The sequence below is a fragment of the Procambarus clarkii genome, chromosome 75 (assembly GCF_040958095.1).
Source record: "Procambarus clarkii isolate CNS0578487 chromosome 75, FALCON_Pclarkii_2.0, whole genome shotgun sequence".
In the NCBI taxonomy this organism is placed as follows: Eukaryota; Metazoa; Arthropoda; class Malacostraca; order Decapoda; family Cambaridae; genus Procambarus; species Procambarus clarkii.
Genome location: NC_091224.1, coordinates 12478749 through 12501490, shown reverse-complemented (window position 1 = coordinate 12501490; position 22742 = coordinate 12478749).

Below are 22742 nucleotides of genomic sequence, written 5' to 3'. Positions count from 1 at the left end.
AGGGAGTGGCAGCGAGTGGCTGGCTGGTGTGTGGCGGTAACTCCTCGTTGCTTTTCGACTCTCAATACCAACTTAGTGGTTCGTTATGGTGACCAAAACATGCCAATACTTATATATAACCTGTGTATAGAGTGTAATAACAGCAAAACTATTTGTTTATTGTTTTATAAACATAATAATTGAATCACTAATATGCTCATCATACTTTTGAGTATAGCGATTATTAACCACTTTTATTATATAAATACATTACAATACACACTATTGAATAATATTACTGCAAAAAACTAAGAAAAAATCAATCGGAGACATTGAAACAATTAGGTAATAATATCTTTGTGGCAACTCCCATCTGTCAACGCGGGTGACGCTGACCGGGTCTGACGACCGCTCTGTCAACGCCCACTTTTTGCCAGACTTCCTCGGTCAATTGCGCCCAAAATATGTAACTTACGATTTTTTTTTTTTTCCGTGCTCAGGGGACACAAATTAACATGTTTAGAAGACGAAAAAAAAATTTGAATTTTTTTTTTCTTGCGCACAGGGGTGTAAATGTCCATATGACCCCTGAGCAGTGTAAGGGTTAATCTTCACTTGTGGTTTATGCAAGTATAGGCTTATAAGCTGGACACGAGTTCTCTCACATTGACAGTGGCTTGATGGAAAATGCAGACTGACCCCACACTCATCTGGTGCCTTCGGGAAGTGGAGATGTTTGGGATATATATCTCGAACTATCTACTTCTTTTTGTAAGGTCTGATGGTGTAGTGGGTTAAAGCATACTAGTTATGCCAGCTACTGGGAGGTAGTTGTGCTTTCTGGGTTCGAGTCCCACTGGTGGGTGTTGTCCAAAGATTATTAATCTTCACTTGTGGTTTATGCAAGTATAGGCTTATAAGCTGGACACGAGTTCTCTCACATTGACAGTGGCTTGATGGAAAATGCAGACTGACCCCACACTCATCTGGTGCCTTCGGGAAGTGGAGATGTTTGGGATATATATCTCGAACTATCTACTTCTTTTTGTAAGGTCTGATGGTGTAGTGGGTTAAAGCATACTAGTTATGCCAGCTACTGGGAGGTAGTTGTGCTTTCTGGGTTCGAGTCCCACTGGTGGGTGTTGTCCAAAGATTATTAATCTTCACTTGTGGTTTATGCAAGTATAGGCTTATAAGCTGGACACGAGTTCTCTCACATTGACAGTGGCTTGATGGAAAATGCAGACTGACCCCACACTCATCTGGTGCCTTCGGGAAGTGGAGATGTTTGGGATATATATCTCGAACTATCTACTTCTTTTTGTAAGGTCTGATGGTGTAGTGGGTTAAAGCATACTAGTTATGCCAGCTACTGGGAGGTAGTTGTGCTTTCTGGGTTCGAGTCCCAGTGGTGGGTGTTGTCCAAAGATTATTAATCTTCACTTGTGGTTTATGCAAGTATAGGCTAATAAGCTGGACACGAGTTCTCTCACATTGACAGTGGCTTGATGGAAAATGCAGACTGACCCCACACTCATCTGGTGCCTTCGGGAAGTGGAGATGTTTGGGATATATATCTCGAACTATCTACTTCTTTTTGTAAGGTCTGATGGTGTAGTGGGTTAAAGCATACTAGTTATGCCAGCTACTGGGAGGTAGTTGTGCTTTCTGGGTTCGAGTCCCACTGGTGGGTGTTGTCCAAAGATTATTAATCTTCACTTGTGGTTTATGCAAGTATAGGCTTATAAGCTGGACACGAGTTCTCTCACATTGACAGTGGCTTGATGGAAAATGCAGACTGACCCCACACTCATCTGGTGCCTTCGGGAAGTGGAGATGTTTGGGATATATATCTCGAACTATCTACTTCTTTTTGTAAGGTCTGATGGTGTAGTGGGTTAAAGCATACTAGTTATGCCAGCTACTGGGAGGTAGTTGTGCTTTCTGGGTTCGAGTCCCACTGGTGGGTGTTGTCCAAAGATTATTAATCTTCACTTGTGGTTTATGCAAGTATAGGCTTACAAGCTGGACACGAGTTCTCTCACATTGACAGTGGCTTGATGGAAAATGCAGACTGACCCCACACTCATCTGGTGCCTTCGGGAAGTGGAGATGTTTGGGATATATATCTCGAACTATCTACTTCTTTTTGTAAGGTCTGATGGTGTAGTGGGTTAAAGCATACTAGTTAAACCAGCTACTGGGAGGTAGTTGTGCTTTCTGGGTTCGAGTCCCACTGGTGGGTGTTGTCCAAAGATTATTAATCTTCACTTGTGGTTTATGCAAGTATAGGCTTATAAGCTGGACACGAGTTCTCTCACATTGACAGTGGCTTGATGGAAAATGCAGACTGACCCCACACTCATCTGGTGCCTTCGGGAAGTGGAGATGTTTGGGATATATATCTCGAACTATCTACTTCTTTTTGTAAGGTCTGATGGTGTAGTGGGTTAAACCATACTAGTTATGCCAGCTACTGGGAGGTAGTTGTGCTTTCTGGGTTCGAGTCCCACTAGTGGGTGTTGTCCAAAGATTATTAATCTTCACTTGTGGTTTATGCAAGTATAGGCATATATATATATATATATATATATATATATATATATATGTCGTACCTAATAGCCAGAACGCACTTCTCAGCCTACTATTAAAGGCCCGATTTGCCTAATAAGCCAAGTTTTCATGAATTAATGTTTTTTCGTCTACCTAACCTACCTAACCTAACCTAACCTAGCTTTTTTTGGCTACCTAACCTAACCTTACCTATAAATATAGGCTAGGTTAGGTTAGGTAGGGTTTGTTAGGTTTGGTCATATATCTATGTTAATTTAAACTCCAATAAAAAAAATTGACCTCATACATAGAGAAAAGGGTTGCTGTATCATTTCATAAGAAAAAAATTATAGTAAATATATTAATTCAGGAAAACTTGGCTTATTAGGCAAATCGGGCCTTGAATAGTAGGCTGAGAAGTGAGTTCTGGCTACTAGGTACGACATATATATATATATATATATATGTTGGCATCTCTGTTGATGCCTCTGTGTTGGCATCGTTATGTTCTAGTCTTGTCCTTACTCTCATGGTGGGTAGAGTATATATATATATATATATATATATATATATATATATATATATATATAATATATATATATATATATATATATATATATATATATATATATATATATATATATATATATATATATATATATATATATATATATATATATATATGTCGTACCTAGTAGCCAGAACGCACTTCTCGGCCTACTATGCAAGGCCCGATTTGCCTAATAAGCCTAGTTTTCCTGAATTAATTGTTTTTTGACTACCTAACCTAACCTAACCTATAAAGATAGGTTAGGTTAGGTTAGGTAGGGTTGGTTAGGTTCGGTCATATATCTACGTTAATTTTAACTCCAATAAAAAAAAATGATCTCTTACATAATGAAATGGGTAGCTTTATCATTTCATAAGAAAACAAATTGAGAAAATATATTAATTCTGGAAAACTTGGCTTATTAGGCAAATCGGGCCTTGCATAGTAGGCTGAGAAGTGCGTTCTGGCTACTAGGTACGACATATATATATATAAAAGTTTGTGAGGGTACCACCTCTGGTGCCAATGTGGGGACCCATAGCCTCGGAGAAGAAAATAAAAAGTATTCAGAGGAGACCTTGTGGTTTCTCACTGAACACTAATATTATCTTCTCCTACCACCCCCATTCTTTTGTATGTACACATATATATTTGCTTTATTTGAACTTTGTTACAAAAAAGGAGTTACATATGGGTTACAAAGATGGTTATCATAGGTTGTCGAGTTCCTCCAGCTCCTCAGATGGCGGGCAGGAACCCTGGATGCAGTGCGCATTTCCCCTCTGTATCGCCGCACTGAGGCGCTGGAAAAGAAAGCTTGCAGCTCTTGGGTCCCTTGTTGTTACAATGAGCCTAGAACCCAGTTCCTTCAAAAAACTGGTAGCACTTTTACCCCAAGCGCCGAGTGTCTCAGAAGCAATGGGGACAAAATTGTAGTGGTGATCCAGTTCACTACTATATATATATATATATATATATATATATATATATATCCACTACATATATATGTATATATGTATATGCATATACATGTCGTATCTAACCTAATTGTACCTAACTAAATTGTACGTATCTAACCTAAATTGTAAATTGTAAATTGTAACGTAAATTGTACTAACCTAAATATAACCTGTATATACATGTCGTACCTAACCTATCTTTATAGGTTAGGTTAGGTTAGGTGGCCGAAAAAGTTAGGTTAGGTTAGGTTAGCTAGTCAAAAAACAATTAATTCATGAAAACTTGGCTTATTAGGCAAATCAGGCCTTGCAAAGTAGGCTGAGAAGTGCGTTCTGGCTACTAGGTACGACATGTATATACATATAAATATATATATATATATATATATATATATATATATATATATATATAAATATATATATATATATATATATTTATATATATATTTATATATATATATATATATATATATATATATATATATATATATATATATATATATATATATGTCGTACCTAGTAGCCAGAACGCACTTTTTGGCCTACTATGCAAGGCCCGATTTGCCTAATAAGCCAAGTTTTCATGAATTAATTGTTTTTAGATGACCTAACCTACCTAACCTAACCTAACCTAACTTTTTCGGCTACCTAACCTAACCTAACCTATAAAGATAGGTTAGGTTAGGTTAGGTAGGGTTGGTTAGGTTCGGTAATATATCTACGTTGATTTTAACTAAAATAAAAAAAAATTGACCTCATACATAATGAAACGGGTAGCTTTATCTTTTCATAAGAAAAAAATTAGAGAAAATATATTAATTCAGGAAAACTTGGCTTATTAGGCAAATTTGGCCTTGCATAGTAGGCTGACAAGTGCGTTCTGGCTACTAGGTACGACATATATATATATATATATATATATGTCGTACCTTGTAGCCAGAACGCACTTCTCGGCCAACTATGCAAGGCCCGATTTGCCTAATAAGCCAAGTTTTCATGAATTAATTATTTTTTGACTACCTAACCTAACCTAACTTTTTCGGCTACCAAACCTATAAAGATAGGTTAGGTTAGGTTAGGTAGGGTTGATTAGGTTCGGTCATATATCCACGTTAATTTTAACTCCAATAAAAAAAATTGACCTTATACATAATGAAATGGGTAGTTTTATCATTTCATACGAAAAAAATAGAGAAAATATATTAATTCATGAAAACTTGGCTTATTAGGCAAATCGGGCCTTGCATAGTAGGCCGAGAAGTGCGTTCTGGCTACTAGGTACGACATATATATATATATAAATATATATATATATATATATATATATATATATATATATATATATATATGTATATTTATATATATATGTATATGTTTATTTACGTTCTGGCTACTACCTAACATATATATATATATATATATATATATATATATATATATATATATATATATATATATATATATATATGTCGTACCTAATAGCCAGAACACACTTTTTGGCCTACTATGCAAGGCCCGATTTGCCTAATAAGCCAAGTTTTCCTAAATTAATATATTTTCTCTATTTTTTTCTCATGAAATGATAAAGCTACCCATTTCATTATGTATGAGGTCAATTTATTTTAATGGAGTTAAAATTAACGTAGATATATGACCGAACCTAACCAACCCTACCTAACCTAACCTAACCTATCTTTATAGGTTAGGTTAGGTTAGGTAGCCGAAAATGTTAGGTTAGGTTAGGCTAGGTAGGTTAGGTAGTCGAAAAACAATTAATTCATGAAAACTTGGCTTATTAGGCAAATCGGTCCTTGCATAGTAGGCTGAGAAGTGCGTTCTGGCTACTAGGTACGACATATATATATATATATATATATATATATATATATATATATATATATATATATATATATATATATATATATATATATATATATATATATATATATGCGAACAAGCCTGAATGGTTCCCAGGACTATATGCGAATGAAAACTCACACCCCAGAAGTGACTCGAACCCATACTCCCAGGAGCAACGCAACTGGTAACTACAGGGCGCCTTAATCCACTTGACCATCACGGCCGTCTAAAGGAAGTGATAGCCGAGGCTATTTGAGCCACTTCCCCGACGGCAACTCGGATGGTAATCTTGGGCATAGCATTTCACCAAATCACCTCATTCTTTGGGGTACACGTGAGGAACACAAGTGCGAACAAGCCTGAATGGTCCCCAGGACTATTTGCGAATGAAAACTCACACCCCAGAAGTGACTCGAACCCATACTCCCAGGAGCAATGCAACTGGTAACTACAGGGCGCATTAATCCACTTGACCATCTCGGCCGTCAAAAGGAAGTGATAGCCTAGGCTATTTGAGCCACTTCCCCGACGGCAACTCGGATGGTAATCTTGGGCATAGCATTTCACCAAATCACCTCATTCTTTGGGGCACACGTGAGGAACACAAATGCGAACAAGCCTGAATGGTCCCCAGGACTATATGCGAATGAAAACTCACACCCCAGAAGTGACTCGAACCCATACTCCCAGGAGCAACGCAACTGGTAACTACAGGGCACCTTAATCCACTTGACCATCACGGCCGTCAAAAGGAAGTGATAGCCGAGGCTATTTGAGCCACTTCCCCGACGGCAACTTGGATGGTAATCTTGGGCATAGCATTTCACCAAATCACCTCATTCTTTGGGGCACACGTGAGGAACACAAATGCGAACAAGCCTGAATGGTCCCCAGGACTATATGCGAATGAAAACTCACACCCCAGAAGTGACTCGAACCCATACTCCCAGGAGCAATGCAACTGGTAACTACAGGGCGCCTTAATCCACTTGACCATCTCGGCCGTCAAAAGGAAGTGATAGCCGAGGCTATTTGAGCCACTTCCCCGACGGCAACTCGGATGGTAATCTTGGGCATAGCATTTCACCAAATCACCTCATTCTTTGGGGCACACGTGAGGAACACAAATGCGAACAAGCCTGAATGGTCCCCAGGACTATGTGCGAATGAAAACTCACACCCGAGAAGTGACTCGAACTCATACTCCCAGGAGCAACGCAACTGGTAACTACAGGGCGCCTTAATCCACTTGACCATCACGGCCGTCAAAAGGTAGTGATAGCCGAGGCTATTTGAGCCACTTCCCTGACGGCAACTCGGATGGTAATCTTGGGCATAGCATTTCACCAAATCACCTCATTCTTTGGGGCACACGTGAGGAACACAAATGCGAACAAGCCTGAATGGTCCCCAGGACTATATGCAAATGAAAACTCACACCCCAGAAGTGACTCGAACCCATACTCCCAGGAGCAACGCAACTGGTAACTACAGGGCGCCTTAATCCTCTTGATCATCACGGCCGTCAAAAGGAAGTGATAGCCGAGGCTATTTGAGCCACTTCCCCGATGGCAACTCGGATGGTAATCTTGGGCATAGTATTTCACCAAATCACCTCATTCTTTGGGGCACACGTGAGGAACACAAATGCGAACAAGCCTGAATGTCCAGCAAACACAAATCATCTACACAACGTTCGCCTATCTCTTCCCATAGGTGTGGGAATGATTTGCATTGAGAATGGTGCAGGAGAGCCTTTGAGAAACTTTTACTCAAAAAATCCAAACACAAAGGTTTAATTATAAATAGTTTTTCTACAATTATTTTCTTCCAAATGTAAAACAAATAGTTTTTACATTTTTAAATATAAAATTTATGGTGTTTTTTTGTAAAATTCATTAATAAATTGTGAATGATATATATTGGCTGAGTGAAACCTTTAAAATCCATTTAGTTATAATATGAACAGAAAAAAGTAGTTTTCCAAATTTTCTAAAAATCGCTCTTTTTAACACAATTTGACTCCTTATGCATTCCACTAAACACTAATATCATGTTTAAATATATAATTTATGTATTATTCCCTAAGATAATTTATATAAATTATAAAAGTTGCTGGAAAGTGGTGAGAAAGAATCTGAAAATGTTTTGTTGTCTTATATTGGCGTGTTCTTATTAACTAGAGTGAGTAAGAGTGAGCGAGAGTGGGTAAGAGTGAGTAAGAGTGACTGAAGGTGAGTGAGAGTGCCAGAGAGTGTGTAAGTGTGAGTAAGAGTGAGTATAAGTAAGAGTGACTGAGAGTGAGTGACAGAGTGAGTAAGGGTGACAGAATGAGTAAGAGTGAGAGTAAAGTGATTGAGAGTAAGGGTGAGTATGAGAGTAAGAGTGATTGAGAGTTAGAGTGAGAATAAGAGTGATTGAGAGTTAGTGAGAGTAAGAGTGATTGAGAGTAACAGTGATTGAGAGTAAGAGTGATTGAGAGTAAGAGTGATTGGGAGTAAGAGTGATTGGGAGTAAGAGTGATTGGGAGTAAGAGTGATAGGGAGTAGGAGTTAGAGTGAGAGTAGGAGTAAGAATGAGAATAAGTGATTGAGAGTAAGAGTGAGTAAGAGTAAGAATGAGAGTAAGAGTGATTGAGAGTATGAGTGATTGAGAGTAAGAGTGATTGAGAGTAAGAGTGATTGAGAGTAAGAGTGATTGGGAGTAAGAGTGATTGGGAGTAAGAGTGAGAGTAAGAGTAAGAATGAGAATAAGAGTGATTGAGAGTAGGAGTGATTGGGAGTAGGAGTGATTGGGAGTAAGAGTGATTGGAAGTAAGAGTAATTGAGAGTAAGAGTATGAGAGTAAGAGTGAGAGAGTGAGTATGAATGGGTAAGGGTGACTGAGAGTGAGTAAGAGTGACAGAGTAAGAATGACAGAGTAAGAGTGATAGAGAGTAAGAGTGACAGAGAGTAAGAGTGACAGAGAGTAAGAGTGACAGAGAGTAAGAGTGACAGAGAGTAAAAGTGATTAAGAGTAAGAGTGATTGAGAGTTAGTGAGAGTAAGAGTGATTGAGAGTAAGAGTGATTAAGAGTAAAAGTGATTGAGAGTAAGAGTGATTGAGAGTAAGAGTGATTGGGAGTAAGAGTGATTGAGAGTAAGAGTGATTGGGAGTAAGAGTGATTGGGAGTAGGAGTTAGAATGAGAATAAGAGTGATTGAGAGTAAGAGTGAGTAAGAGTAAGTATGAGAGTAAGAGTGATTGAGAGTAAGAGTGATTGAGAGTAAGAGTGATTGAGAGTAAGAGTGATTGGGAGTAAGAGTGATTGAGAGTAAGAGTGATTGGGAGTAGGAGTTAGAATGAGAATAAGAGTGATTGAGAGTAAGAGTGAGTAAGAGTAAGTATGAGAGTAAGAGTGATTGGGAGTAAGAGTGATTGGGAGTAAGAGTAAGAGTAAGAGTAAGAATGAGAATAAGAGTGATTGAGAGTAAGAGTGATTGGGAGTAGGAGTAAGAGTAAGAATGAGAGTAGGAGTGATTGAGAGTAGGAGTGATTGGGAGTAGGAGTGATTGGGAGTAAGAGTGATTGAGAGTAAGAGTAATTGAGAGTAAGAGTAATTGAGAGTAAGAGTATGAGAGTAAGAGAGAGAGTGAGTATGAATGGGTAAGGGTGACTGAGAGTGAGTAAGAATGACAGTGTAAGAGTGACAGAGAGTAAGAGTGACAGAGAGTAAGAGTGACAGAGAGTAAGAGTGACAGAGAGTAAGAGTGACAGAGTAAGAGTGACAGAGAGTAAGAGTGACAGAGAGTTAGAGTGACAGAGAGTAAGAGTGACAGAGAGTAAGAGTGACAGAGAGTAAGAGTGACAGAGAGTAAGAGTGACAGAGAGTAAGAGTGACAGAGTAAGAGTGACAGAGTGTAAGAGTGACAGAGTAAGAGTGACAGAGTAAGAGTGACAGAGAGTAAGAGTGACAGAGTGTCAGAGTAAGAGTGACAGAGTAAGAGTGACAGAGAGTAAGAGTGACAGAGAGTAAGAGTGACAGAGAGTAAGAGTGACAGAGTAAGAGAGTGAGAGTGATTATGAGAGAGTTAAGAGTGTGAGGTGTGAGAGGGAAGCAGGCCAGGGAGGCAGGATGTGTGGTCACAGGCGAGGCCTAGGCCTCGTGATCTCTAATGTTGGTTTTTATATATATGTTGGATTTTTTGTCCTGTTTCAAATTATAATTATTTAGCAGGAATGTAATAAGATATTGCACAGTATTAATGTGACAATAATATATGCATTATTTCCTTGATAATCAAACTTGTTGTTCAAAGATAATATACAATCTTTGAAGGAAACATTTTAAGAGCGCGAGCTGGCAACACTGGGCTGGTGGGTGAGAGAGACATATGGTTAGTTGTTCTCAGACCTTCAGTGGTGAAGGGTGTGTCCCAGCTGGCCACCACCAGACGCCACCTGCCGCCCACCACCAGCCGCCACCCGCCACCCACCACCACCCACCACCAGCCCCCACCCACCACCAGCCGCCACCAGCCGCCACCCGCCACCACCCACCACCAGCCGCCACCCACCACCAGCCGCCACCCGCCACCACCCACCACCAGCCGCCACCCACCACCAGCCGCCACCCGCCGCCACCCACCACCAGCCGCCACCCGCCACCAGCCGCCACCCGCCGCCACCCACCACCCGCCGCCACCCGCCGCCCACCACCAGCCGCCACCACCCACCACCAGCCGCCACCCACCACCAGCCGCCACCCGCCACCACCCACCATCAGCCGCCACCCGCCGCCACCCGCCACCCACCACCCGCCGCCACCCGCCGCCACCCGCCACCCACCACCAGCCGCCACCCGCCGCCACCCGCCACCCACCACCAGCCGCCACCCACCACCAGCCGACTCCCGCCACTTCCCACCACCACCCACCACCAGCCGCCACCTGCCACCACCCACCACCAGCCGCCACCCGCCACCACCCACCACCAGCCGCCACCCGCCACCACCCACCACCAGCCGCCACCCGCCACCACCCACCACCAGCCGCCACCCGCCACCAGCCACCGCCACCCACCACCGCCACTCACCACCCGCCGCCACCACCCACCACCCGCCGCCACCCGCCCCCCACCACCAGCCGCCACCCGCCACCACCCACCACCAGCCGCCACCACCCACCACCAGCCGCCACCTGCCACCACCCACCACCAGCCGCCACCCGCCACCACCCACCACCAGCCGCCACCCGCCACCACCTACCACCAGCCGCCACCCGCCACCACCCACCACCAGCCGCCACCCGCCACCGCCACCCACCACCGCCACTCACCACCCGCCGCCACCACCCACCACCCGCCGCCACCCGCCCCCCACCACCCGCCGCCACCCGCCACACACCACCAGCCGCCACCCACCACCAGCCGACTCCCGCCACCACCCACCACCACCCACCACCAGCCGCCACCTGCCACCACCCACCACCAGCCGCCACCCGCCACCACCCACCACCAGCCGCCACCCGCCACCACCCACCACCAGCCGCCACCCGCCACCACCCACCACCAGCCGCCACCCGCCACCAGCCACCGCCACCCACCACCGCCACTCACCACCCGCCGCCACCACCCACCACCCGCCGCCACCCGCCCCCCACCACCAGCCGCCACCCGCCACCACCCACCACCAGCCGCCACCACCCACCACCAGCCGCCACCTGCCACCACCCACCACCAGCCGCCACCACCCACCACCAGCCGCCACCCGCCACCACCTACCACCAGCCGCCACCCGCCACCACCCACCACCAGCCGCCACCCGCCACCGCCACCCACCACCGCCACTCACCACCCGCCGCCACCACCCACCACCCGCCGCCACCCGCCCCCCACCACCAGCCGCCACCCGCCACCACCCACCACCAGCCGCCACCACCCACCACCAGCCGCCACCCGCCACCACCCGCCACCAGCCGCCACCCGCCACCAGCCACCGCCACCCACCACCGCCACTCACCACCCGCCGCTAACACCCACCACCAGCCGCCACCAGCCACCGCCACCCACCACTGCCAACCGCCGCCACCACCCACCACCACCACCCACCACCACCAGCTGTCGGAAAATCCGACACCATATAATAATCATACAGATAATAGCTGTGTTGTATAAACAAGTTACCCATAGAAAACGTAACTTGTAGTGGAATTACCGTCTATAGAAAACGGGATATCATCACCACATACCATTATAAATTCACCAGCTATTCTGCTGGGAATTATTCTTAAATACATTAGTCTTTGGACTTTACCATCATAAAAACATCTTATATAAATTAACTTAATTATCAATATTAAAGTAGAGTAAATGTGACCCTTCTATCACTTTCTGAAATCTGGACAAAGTAGGCCAGGCGTCAGAGTGGAGAAGGAGGGCAGCCATTGTTGTGTCACCTCCGAGACGTGTGGAGCAAACCAGCTCCTATCATATCTGGACAATGTCGGCCAGACGTCAATAGGATGGAGTGTTAAACAGCCATTGAGACGAGACCAGAGGCTCACACGGGAGCAAATTCGGCTCCTGTTAATTTTACTTGGACGTAGTGTTATGGAAACCAAAGGTACCATTGTCAACACGATGTCTACAATTCAAGTTAAGTCTATCCGAAACCCGTTTATCATTCATTTATGGCCATTAATGTCAGGATATAGGGTGACCCGGTTAGATCACATGGAAGCCTCAAACTAAAGGTAATTAAGCCAGGTCTTCATGTTCCATGTACTGTTTTCTCTGATATACTTGTCATATATAGGATTCTGGCTTCACAGCTAGCGCACTTTTGACAGGTCAAGACGAGGAAGGAAGATTTGTGCACCAGTTACTGGGTGATATGGAAGCTGCCTCAAAGAGGATAATTTGGTGTCTACACCCTAGTTATACCTGGTGGACTAACCTGCTGTACTATAAGATAAGGAACCTCATCAATGTATGTAGCTATTACTGTAGTTTGATTGGCTGCATATATATAAATATAAACCCCCCTAATGTGTAGAGGATCGATTTGTGAGACTAAGAGATTATTGCAGAAATACAGTCCACTCATTATCATACAAATTGCTATCGAAGTATATAAATTAACGTAAATATAAATTCATATAAATTAAATAAATATAAATCTCACAGGTCGGTTCCCACATTATTTGGTCCTTCGAACCGGATTATTTGGACCTTCGGAACCGGAATATTCGGTCCTATGAACCCACATTTGGTCATCTTAGTACCGGATGAACCAGTTAACCAGTGGATTCATTAAATATACTAGTGCAGTGTTATTTAAACAAAGCCAGCAGTCAAGACGGCAGCGTAGCCTCGAGGGAGCTCAGGAGCCTCCCTCAGCCCAGTTCAGCTTCGTCAGCGGTTTCATGCACACCCACAGATATTTGGTGGCGTGTTATTTCGTGAAATGACAGCGCTAATATAGAATCCAGCCAAATTAGTGACTGTGTCTTCGCGAGATTGTTCACGGATTTCGTGGTGTTACATTTCGCGAGAGATTATCTACGAATTTTGTGGACTTTATTTCGCGAGGTCACTATTAATATTTAATACTTCTAGATAATATTAGAAGTTTCATAGAGGCTAATTAAGAGGCTATTATCAATAATTGTGTATATTATTTCTCCAAAATAGAGAATTATTTAATATATATTGCACTAGTGATCACAGTATAATATTTACTAATTGCAAACCCACAACAGGGTAGGATATGACTAGTTGAACTATTATTGTTCATCCTAGTCCCATTATTACAATAGTCAGTTGTACTATATTGAACAACCTAACACCATTAATGAATGGTCCAGACCCTATTTTGGGTGTAATTTTTATCAACTCGAATTGAGTTGTATATATAATAATTTACTTATGATCATTACACCTTTGAGTGATTAATTAGTGTCAATTCCATCCTAGGGTGATATAGAAGAGCTAACCTAAAGGTACTTCCAGTGACACTGGTTTATCACTCAAATCATTAGTGTGTATGATTGTATATATATAATGTGTATTAATTTTAAGTGCTAACCTCTAGTAGAGGTAGGATTATTGCCTAGTGAGTGCAGAATTTACCCTAGGCTACCATTAGAGCTTGTTCAGTATTATGAGCAGCCCAAGTACAAGTCCCACAAGGCTTCACCAACGAGCCAGTATGGATAATGCAGGGAGAATGAAAAGAACCCTTGCAGGTCTTAAAGGCCACTTAACAAGACAGATCAAGAAATGTGAAGATTTGTCACAACAATCAACAGTTGATTATGCTGACCTGGAAAGCTATTATCAAGCAGCTGCAGGTAAATTTGAGCAAATCAAATGCCAAATGGCTGTCCTTGTGGGGACAGATTACTACCATCAATTCATTGGTAGCCCTACTAAATATCAGGGCATAACCATGTTAAACTCTGCAGGAGGTAAATTACTCTCAGGCCCAGTATCAAGCCTGAGGAGACCTATGCCTGCAGATAAACAATACCAGTAGAAATCTAAATTTGTCAGCTGATTATATTTCTCCAGTAGCATTATACTAAGGAGATTACAGCTGACTATAGTAACAGAGGTTGATGTTAGTATCATCATTTAAAGCTGGAGATGAGTTCATGAGGCCTCAGTGGCAAATCAGTGAACAGTAGCCTAAAACAGCTACAAGTCACTGCGACCAATGTCACTGAACCCACTGCTGTCTCAGAACCATACTTTACTTTAATGATGAGCTATTCAATCTTCTGAATCAATTAACTAAATTAAACCCTAATAAATCTGATGACTGATTTGATACATTTATTAATTAATCAAGATGTATTCCATGGGCCTCAGTGTTTATATATCAGTGACCAGTTACCTGAAGAAACTTCAAGTTATATCTAATGTCACTGATCTCACTGCAGTCCCTGAATCATACTTGACTGTAGTACTTGATCACATCCAGTCTTCTGGGTTAAATAATATGTAATAAGGCTTGAATATTAGCCTTTCAAGAGTTGACAGGGAAATGAAATCGCATTAGACTTCTAACCCCTACAACTCTAGTACGGGACATCCGTCCTGTACGAACAGACACACAAATGTGTGATTACTAACTACTAACATCAAATTAATGTAATAATTCGAAGGAGGAGTATCGGTGTTCGTCTGTTCTAAAGAGGACTTCGACCCGTGAGCAGCCCCCTGGGGAATTATGTCGGAAAATCCGACACCATTTAATAATCATACAGATAATAGCTGTGTTGTATAAACAAGTTACCCATAGAAAACGTAACTTGTAGTGGAATTACCGTCTATAGAAAACGGGATATCATCACCACATACCATTATAAATTCACCAGCTATTCTGCTGGGAATTATTCTTAAATACATTAGTCTTTGGACTTTACCATCATAAAAACATCTTATATAAATTAACTTAATTATCAATATTAAAGTAGAGTAAATGTGACCCTTCTATCACTTTCTGAAATCTGGACAAAGTAGGCCAGGCGTCAGAGTGGAGAAGGAGGGCAGCCATTGTTGTGTCACCTCCGAGACGTGTGGAGCAAACCAGCTCCTATCATATCTGGACAATGTCGGCCAGACGTCAATAGTATGGAGTGTTAAACAGCCATTGAGACGAGACCAGAGGCTCACACGGGAGCAAATTCGGCTCCTGTTAATTTTACTTGGACGTATTGTTATGGAAACCAAAGGTACCATTGTCAACACGATGTCTACAATTCAAGTTAAGTCTATCCGAAACCCGTTTATCATTCATTTATGGCCATTAATGTCAGGATATAGGGTGATCCGGTTAGATCACATGGAAGCCTCAAACTAAAGGTAATTAAGCCAGGTCTTCATGTTCCATGTACTGTTTTCTCTGATATACTTGTCATATATAGGATTCTGGCTTCACAGCTAGCGCACTTTTGACAGGTCAAGACGAGGAAGGAAGATTTGTGCACCAGTTACTGGGTGATATGGAAGCTGCCTCAAAGAGGATAATTTGGTGTCTACACCCTAGTTATACCTGGTGGACTAACCTGCTGTACTATAAGATAAGGAACCTCATCAATGTATGTAGCTATTACTGTAGTTTGATTGGCTGCATATATATAAATATAAACCCCCCTAATGTGTAGAGGATCGATTTGTGAGACTAAGAGATTATTGCAGAAATACAGTCCACTCATTATCATACAAATTGCTATCGAAGTATATAAATTAACGTAAATATAAATTCATATAAATTAAATAAATATAAATCTCACAGGTCGGTTCCCACACCAGCCGCCGCCGCCACCACCACCCACCACCACCGCCGCCACCACCCATCACCGCCGCCGCCACCACCACCCACCACTACCGCCGCCGCCACCACCCATCACCGCCGCCGCCGCCACCACCCACCACCAGCCGCCACCCGCCACCACCAGCCGCCACCCGCCACCACCCACTACCAGCCGCCACCCGCCACCACCCACCACCAGCCGCCACCACCCACCACCAGCCGCCACCCGCCACCACCCGCCACCAGCCACCGCCACCCACTACCGCCACTCACCACCCGCCGCCACCACCCACCACCAGCCGCCACCAGCCACCGCCACCCACCACCGCCACCCGCCGCCGCCACCACCCACCACCACCACCCACCACCACCAGCCGCCGCCGCCACCACCACCCACCACCACCGCCGCCACCACCCATCACCGCCGCCGCCACCACCACCCACCACCACCGCCGCCGCCACCACCCATCACCGCCGCCGCCACCACCACCCACCACCACCGCCGCCGCCACCCATCACCGCCGCCGCCGCCACCACCCACCACCAGCCGCCACCACCCACCACCACCCGCCACCCGCCACCACCCACCGCCAGCCGCCACCAGCCCCCCCACCGCTGATCGTCACCAACCACCACAGCCGCCGCCGCCCGCCACCGCCCGCCACCGCCCGCCACCGCCCGCCACCACCCACCACAGCCGCCACCACCCGCCGCCACCACCCACCACCACCAGCCGCCGCCGCCACCACCCACGACCACCACCAGCCGCCGCCGCCACCACCACCCACCACCACCGCCGCCACCACCCACCACCACCAGCCGCCGCCGCCGCCACCACCCACCACCGCCAGCCGCCACCACTGTCCGCCCGCCGCCACCACTGTCCGCCCGCCACCTCCACTGTCTGCCTGCCGCCACTGTCCGCCCGCCACCACTATCCGCCACCGCCACCACTGTCCGCCCGCCGCCACTGTCCGCCCGCTTCCACTATCCGCCACCGCCACCACTGTCCGCCACCGCCAACACTGTCTGCCACCGCCACCACTGTCTGCCACCGCCACCACTGTCCGCCCGCCGCCACCACTGTCCGCCCGCCGCCACCACTGTCCGCCCGCCGCCACCACTGTCCGCCCGCCGCCTCCACTGTCCGCCCGCCGCCACCACTGTCCGCCCGTCGCCACCACTGTCCGCCCGCAGCCGCCACTGTCCGCCTGCCGCCGCCACTGTCCGCCCGCCGCCGCCACTGTCCGCCCGCCGCCGCCACTGTCCGCCCGCCGCCACTGTCCACCACCGCCGCCGCCACTGTCCACCACCGCCGCCAAAGCCGCCACGGTCCGCCCGCCGCCACTATCCACCACAGCCGCCACTATCCGCCACCGCCGCCACTATCCGCCACCGCCGCCACTGTCCGCCCGCCGCCACTATCAGCCACCGCCGCCACTGTCCGCCCGCCGCCACTGTCAGCCCGCCGCCGCCACTGTCTGCCCGCCGCCACTGTCCGCTCGCCGCCACTATCCGCCACCGCCGCCACTGTCCGCCACAGCCGCCACTCTCCGCCGTACAGCCTCCCCTCTCTCCGTTAGTAAATAATTATAATTGTTAGTAAATAATAAAAGAAATATAAATTATTAGATTTGTTTTACCCTTCAATTGGTTTTAATATTTAAATTGAAAATAATAATATAATATAAAATATAATAAAAATAATATAATATAAAATATAATTTAATTTCAAGAAATTTAACTTTAAACACAAAGATGTGAAAAGGGTTCAGATTATTGGCTCAAACCTTTCATAAGAGATTCATATTGGTATATGAATGGATTATGAATGACTCATGTTAGGAGTGTAAAGTTGCCACAACATCTCAAATTAGTGTTAGATACATATGTCTTGGTTATAAGTTTTGGAAACCTATTTAAGTCCACACACAATATCGTATCTGATACGATAAAACAAACGTTTCCAATACTTTCAAATACTTTCCAGATATGTTGTGGCAACCTAAAATTGTTTGCTGGGTGGTCCCCAGGACTATATGCTAATGAAAACTCACACCCCAGAAGTGACTCGAACCCATACTCCCAGGAGTAACGCAACGGGTAACAACAGGGCGCCTTAATCCACTTGACCATCACGGCCGTCAAAAGGAAGTGATAGCCGAGGCTATTTGAGCCACTTCTCCGACGGCAACTCGGATGGTAATCTTGGGCATAGCATTTCACCAAATCACCTCATTCTTTGGGGCACACGTGAGGAACACAAATGCGAACAAGCCTGAATGGTCCCCAGGACTATATGCGAATGAAAACTCACAACCCAGAAGTGACTCGAACCCATACTCCCAGGAGCAACGCAACTGGTAACTACAGGGCGCCTTAATCCACTTGACCATCACGGCCGTCAAAAGGAAGTGATAGCCGAGGCTATTTGAGCCACTTCCTCGACGGCAACTCAGATGGTAATCTTGGGCATAGCATTTCACCAAATCACCTCATTCTTTGGGGCACACGTGAGGAACAAAAATGCGAACAAGCCTGAATGGTCCCCAGGACTATATGCGAATGAAAACTCACACCCCAGAAGTGACTCGAACCCATACTCCCAGGAGCAACGCAACTGGTAACTACAGGGCGCCTTAATCCACTTGACCATCACGGCCGTCAAAAGGAAGTGATAGCCGAGGCTATTTGAGCCACTTCCCCGACGGCAACTCGGATGGTAATCTTGGGCATAGCATTTCACCAAATCACCTCATTCTTTGGGGCACACGTGAGGAACACAAATGCGAACAAGCCTGAATGGTCCCCAGGACTATATGCGAATGAAAACTCACACCCCAGAAGTGACTCGAACCCATACTCCCAGGAGCAACGCAACTGGTAACTACAGGGCGCCTTAATCCACTTGACCATCACGGCCGTCAAAAGGAAGTGATAGCCGAGGCTATTTGAGCCACTTCCCCGACGGCAACTCGGATGGTAATCTTGGGCATAGCATTTCACCAAATCACCTCATTCTTTGGGGCACACGTGAGGAACACAAATGCGAACAAGCCTGAATGGTCCCCAGGACTATATGCGAATGAAAACTCACACCCCAGAAGTGACTCGAACCCATACTCCCAGGAGCAACGCAACTGGTAACTACAGGGCGCCTTAATCCACTTGACCATCACGGCCGTCAAAAGGAAGTGATAGCCGAGGCTATTTGAGCCACTTCCCCGACGGCAACTCGGATGGTAATCTTGGGCATAGCATTTCACCAAATCACCTCATTCTTTGGGGCACACGTGAGGAACACATATGCGAACAAGCCTGAATGGTCCCCAGGACTATATGCGAATGAAAACTCACACCCCAGAAGTGACTCGAACCCATACTCCCAGGAGCAACGCAACTGGTAACTACAGGGCGCCTTAATCCACTTGACCATCACGGCCGTCAAAAGGAAGTGATAGCCGAGGCTATTTGAGCCACTTCCTCGACGGCAACTCGGATGGTAATCTTGGGCATAGCATTTCACCAAATCACCTCATTCTTTGCGGCACACGTGAGGAACACAAATGCGAACAAGCCTGAATGGTCCCCAGGACTATATGCGAATGAAAACTCACACCCCAGAAGTGACTCGAACCCATACTCCCAGGAGCAACGCAACTGGTAACTACAGGGCGCCTTAATCCACTTGACCATCACGGCCGTCAAAAGGAAGTGAAAGCCGAGGCTATTTGAGCCACTTCCCCGACGGCAACTCGGATGGTAATCTTGGGCATAGCATTTCACCAAATCACCTCATTCTTTGGGGCACACGTGAGGAACACAAATGCGAACAAGCCTGAATGGTCCCCAGGACTATATGCGAATGAAAACTCACACCCCAGAAGTGACTCGAACCCATACTCCCAGGAGCAATGCAACTGGTAACTACAGGGCGCCTTAATCCTCTTGACCATCACGGCCGTCAAATGGAAGTGATAGCCGAGGCTATTTGAGCCACTTCCCCGACGGCAACTCGGATGGTAATCTTGGGCATAGCATTTCACCAAATCACCTCATTCTTTGCGGCACACGTGAGGAACACAAATGCGAACAAGCCTGAATGGTCCCCAGGACTATATGCGAATGAAAACTCACACCCCAGAAGTGACTCGAACCCATACTCCCTGGAGCAACGCAACTGGTAACTACAGGGCGCCTTAATCCACTTGACCATCATGGCCGTCAAAAGGAAGTGATAGCCGAGGCTATTTGAGCCACTTCCCCGACGGCAACTCGGATGGTAATCTTGGGCATAGCATTTCACCAAATCACCTCATTCTTTGGGGCACATGTGAGGAACACAAATGCGAACAAGCCTGAATGGTCCCCAAGACTATATGCGAATGAAAACTCACACCCCAGAAGTGACTCGAACCCATACTCCTAGGAGCAACGCAACTGGTAACTACAGGGCGCCTTAATCCACTTGACCATCACGGCCGTCAAAAGGAAGTGATAGCCGAGGCTATTTGAGCCACTTCCCCGACGGCAACTCGGATGGTAATCTTGGGCATAGCATTTCACCAAATCACCTCATTCTTTGGGGCACACGTGAGGAACACAAATGCGAACAAGCCTGAATGGTCCCCAGGACTATATGCGAATGAAAACACACACCCCATAAGTGACTCGAACCCATACTCCCAGGAGCAACGCAACTGGTAACTACAGGGCGCATTAATCCACTTGACCGTCACGGCCGTCAAAAGGAAGTGATAGCCGAAGCTATTTGAGCCACTTCCCCGACGGCAACTCGGATGGTAATCTTGGCATAGCATTTTACCAAATCCCCTCATTCTTTGGGGCACATGTGAGGAACACAAATGCGAACAAGCCTGAATGGTCCCCAGGACTATATGCTAATGAAAACTCACACCCCAGAAGTGACTCGAACCCATACTCCCAGGAGCAACGCAACTGGTAACTACAGGGCGCCTTAATCCACTTGACCATCACGGCCGTCAAAAGGAAGTGATAGCCGAGGCTATTTGAGCCACTTCCCCGACGACAACTCGGATGGTAATCTTGGGCATAGCATTTCACCAAATCACCTCATTCTTTGGGGCACACGTGAGGAACACAAATGCGAACAAGCCTGAATGGTCCCCAGGACTATATGCGAATGAAAACTCACACCCCAGAAGTGACTCGAACCCATACTCCCAGGAGCAACGCAACTGGTAACTACAGGGCGCCTTAATCCACTTGACCATCACGGCCGTCAAAAGGAAGTGATAGCCGAGGCTATTTGAGCCACTTCCTCGACGGCAACTCAGACGGTAATCTTGGGCATAGCATTTCACCAAATCACCTCATTCTTTGGGGCACACGTGAGGAACAAAAATGCGAACAAGCCTGAATGGTCCCCAGGACTATATGCGAATGAAAACTCACACCCCAGAAGTGACTCGAACCCATACTCCCTGGAGCAACGCAACTGGTAACTACAGGGCGCCTTAATCCACTTGACCATCATGGCCGTCAAAAGGAAGTGATAGCCGAGGCTATTTGAGCCACTTCCCCGACGGCAACTCGGATGGTAATCTTGGGCATAGCATTTCACCAAATCACCTCATTCTTTGGGGCACATGTGAGGAACACAAATGCGAACAAGCCTGAATGGTCCCCAAGACTATATGCGAATGAAAACTCACACCCCAGAAGTGACTCGAACCCATACTCCTAGGAGCAACGCAACTGGTAACTACAGGGCGCCTTAATCCACTTGACCATCACGGCCGTCAAAAGGAAGTGATAGCTGAGGCTATTTGAGCCACTTCCCCGACGGCAACTCGGATAGTAATCTTGGGCATAGCATTTCACCAAATCACCTCATTCTTTGGGGCACACGTGAGGAACACAAATGCGAACAAGCCTGAATGGTCCCCAGGACTATATGCGAATGAAAACACACACCCCATAAGTGACTCGAACCCATACTCCCAGGAGCAACGCAACTGGTAACTACAGGGCGCATTAATCCACTTGACCGTCACGGCCGTCAAAAGGAAGTGATAGCCGAGGCTATTTGAGCCACTTCCCCGACGGCAACTCGGATGGTAATCTTGGCATAGCATTTCACCAAATCCCCTCATTCTTTGGGGCACACGTGAGGAACACAAATGCGAACAAGCCTGAATGGTCCCCAGGACTATATGCGAATGAAAACTCACACCCCAGAAGTGACTCGAACCCATACTCCCAGGAGCAACGCAACTGGTAACTACAGGGCGCCTTAATCCACTTGACCATCACGGCCGTCAAAAGGAAGTGATAGCCGAGGCTATTTGAGCCACTTCCCCGACGGACAACTCGGATGGTAATCTTGGGCATAGCATTTCACCAAATCACCTCATTCTTTGGGGCACACGTGAGGAACACAAATGCGAACAAGCCTGAATGGTCCCCAGGACTATATGCGAATGAAAACTCACACCCCAGAAGTGACTCGAACCCATACTCCCAGGAGCAACGCAACTGGTAACTACAGGGCGCCTTAATCCA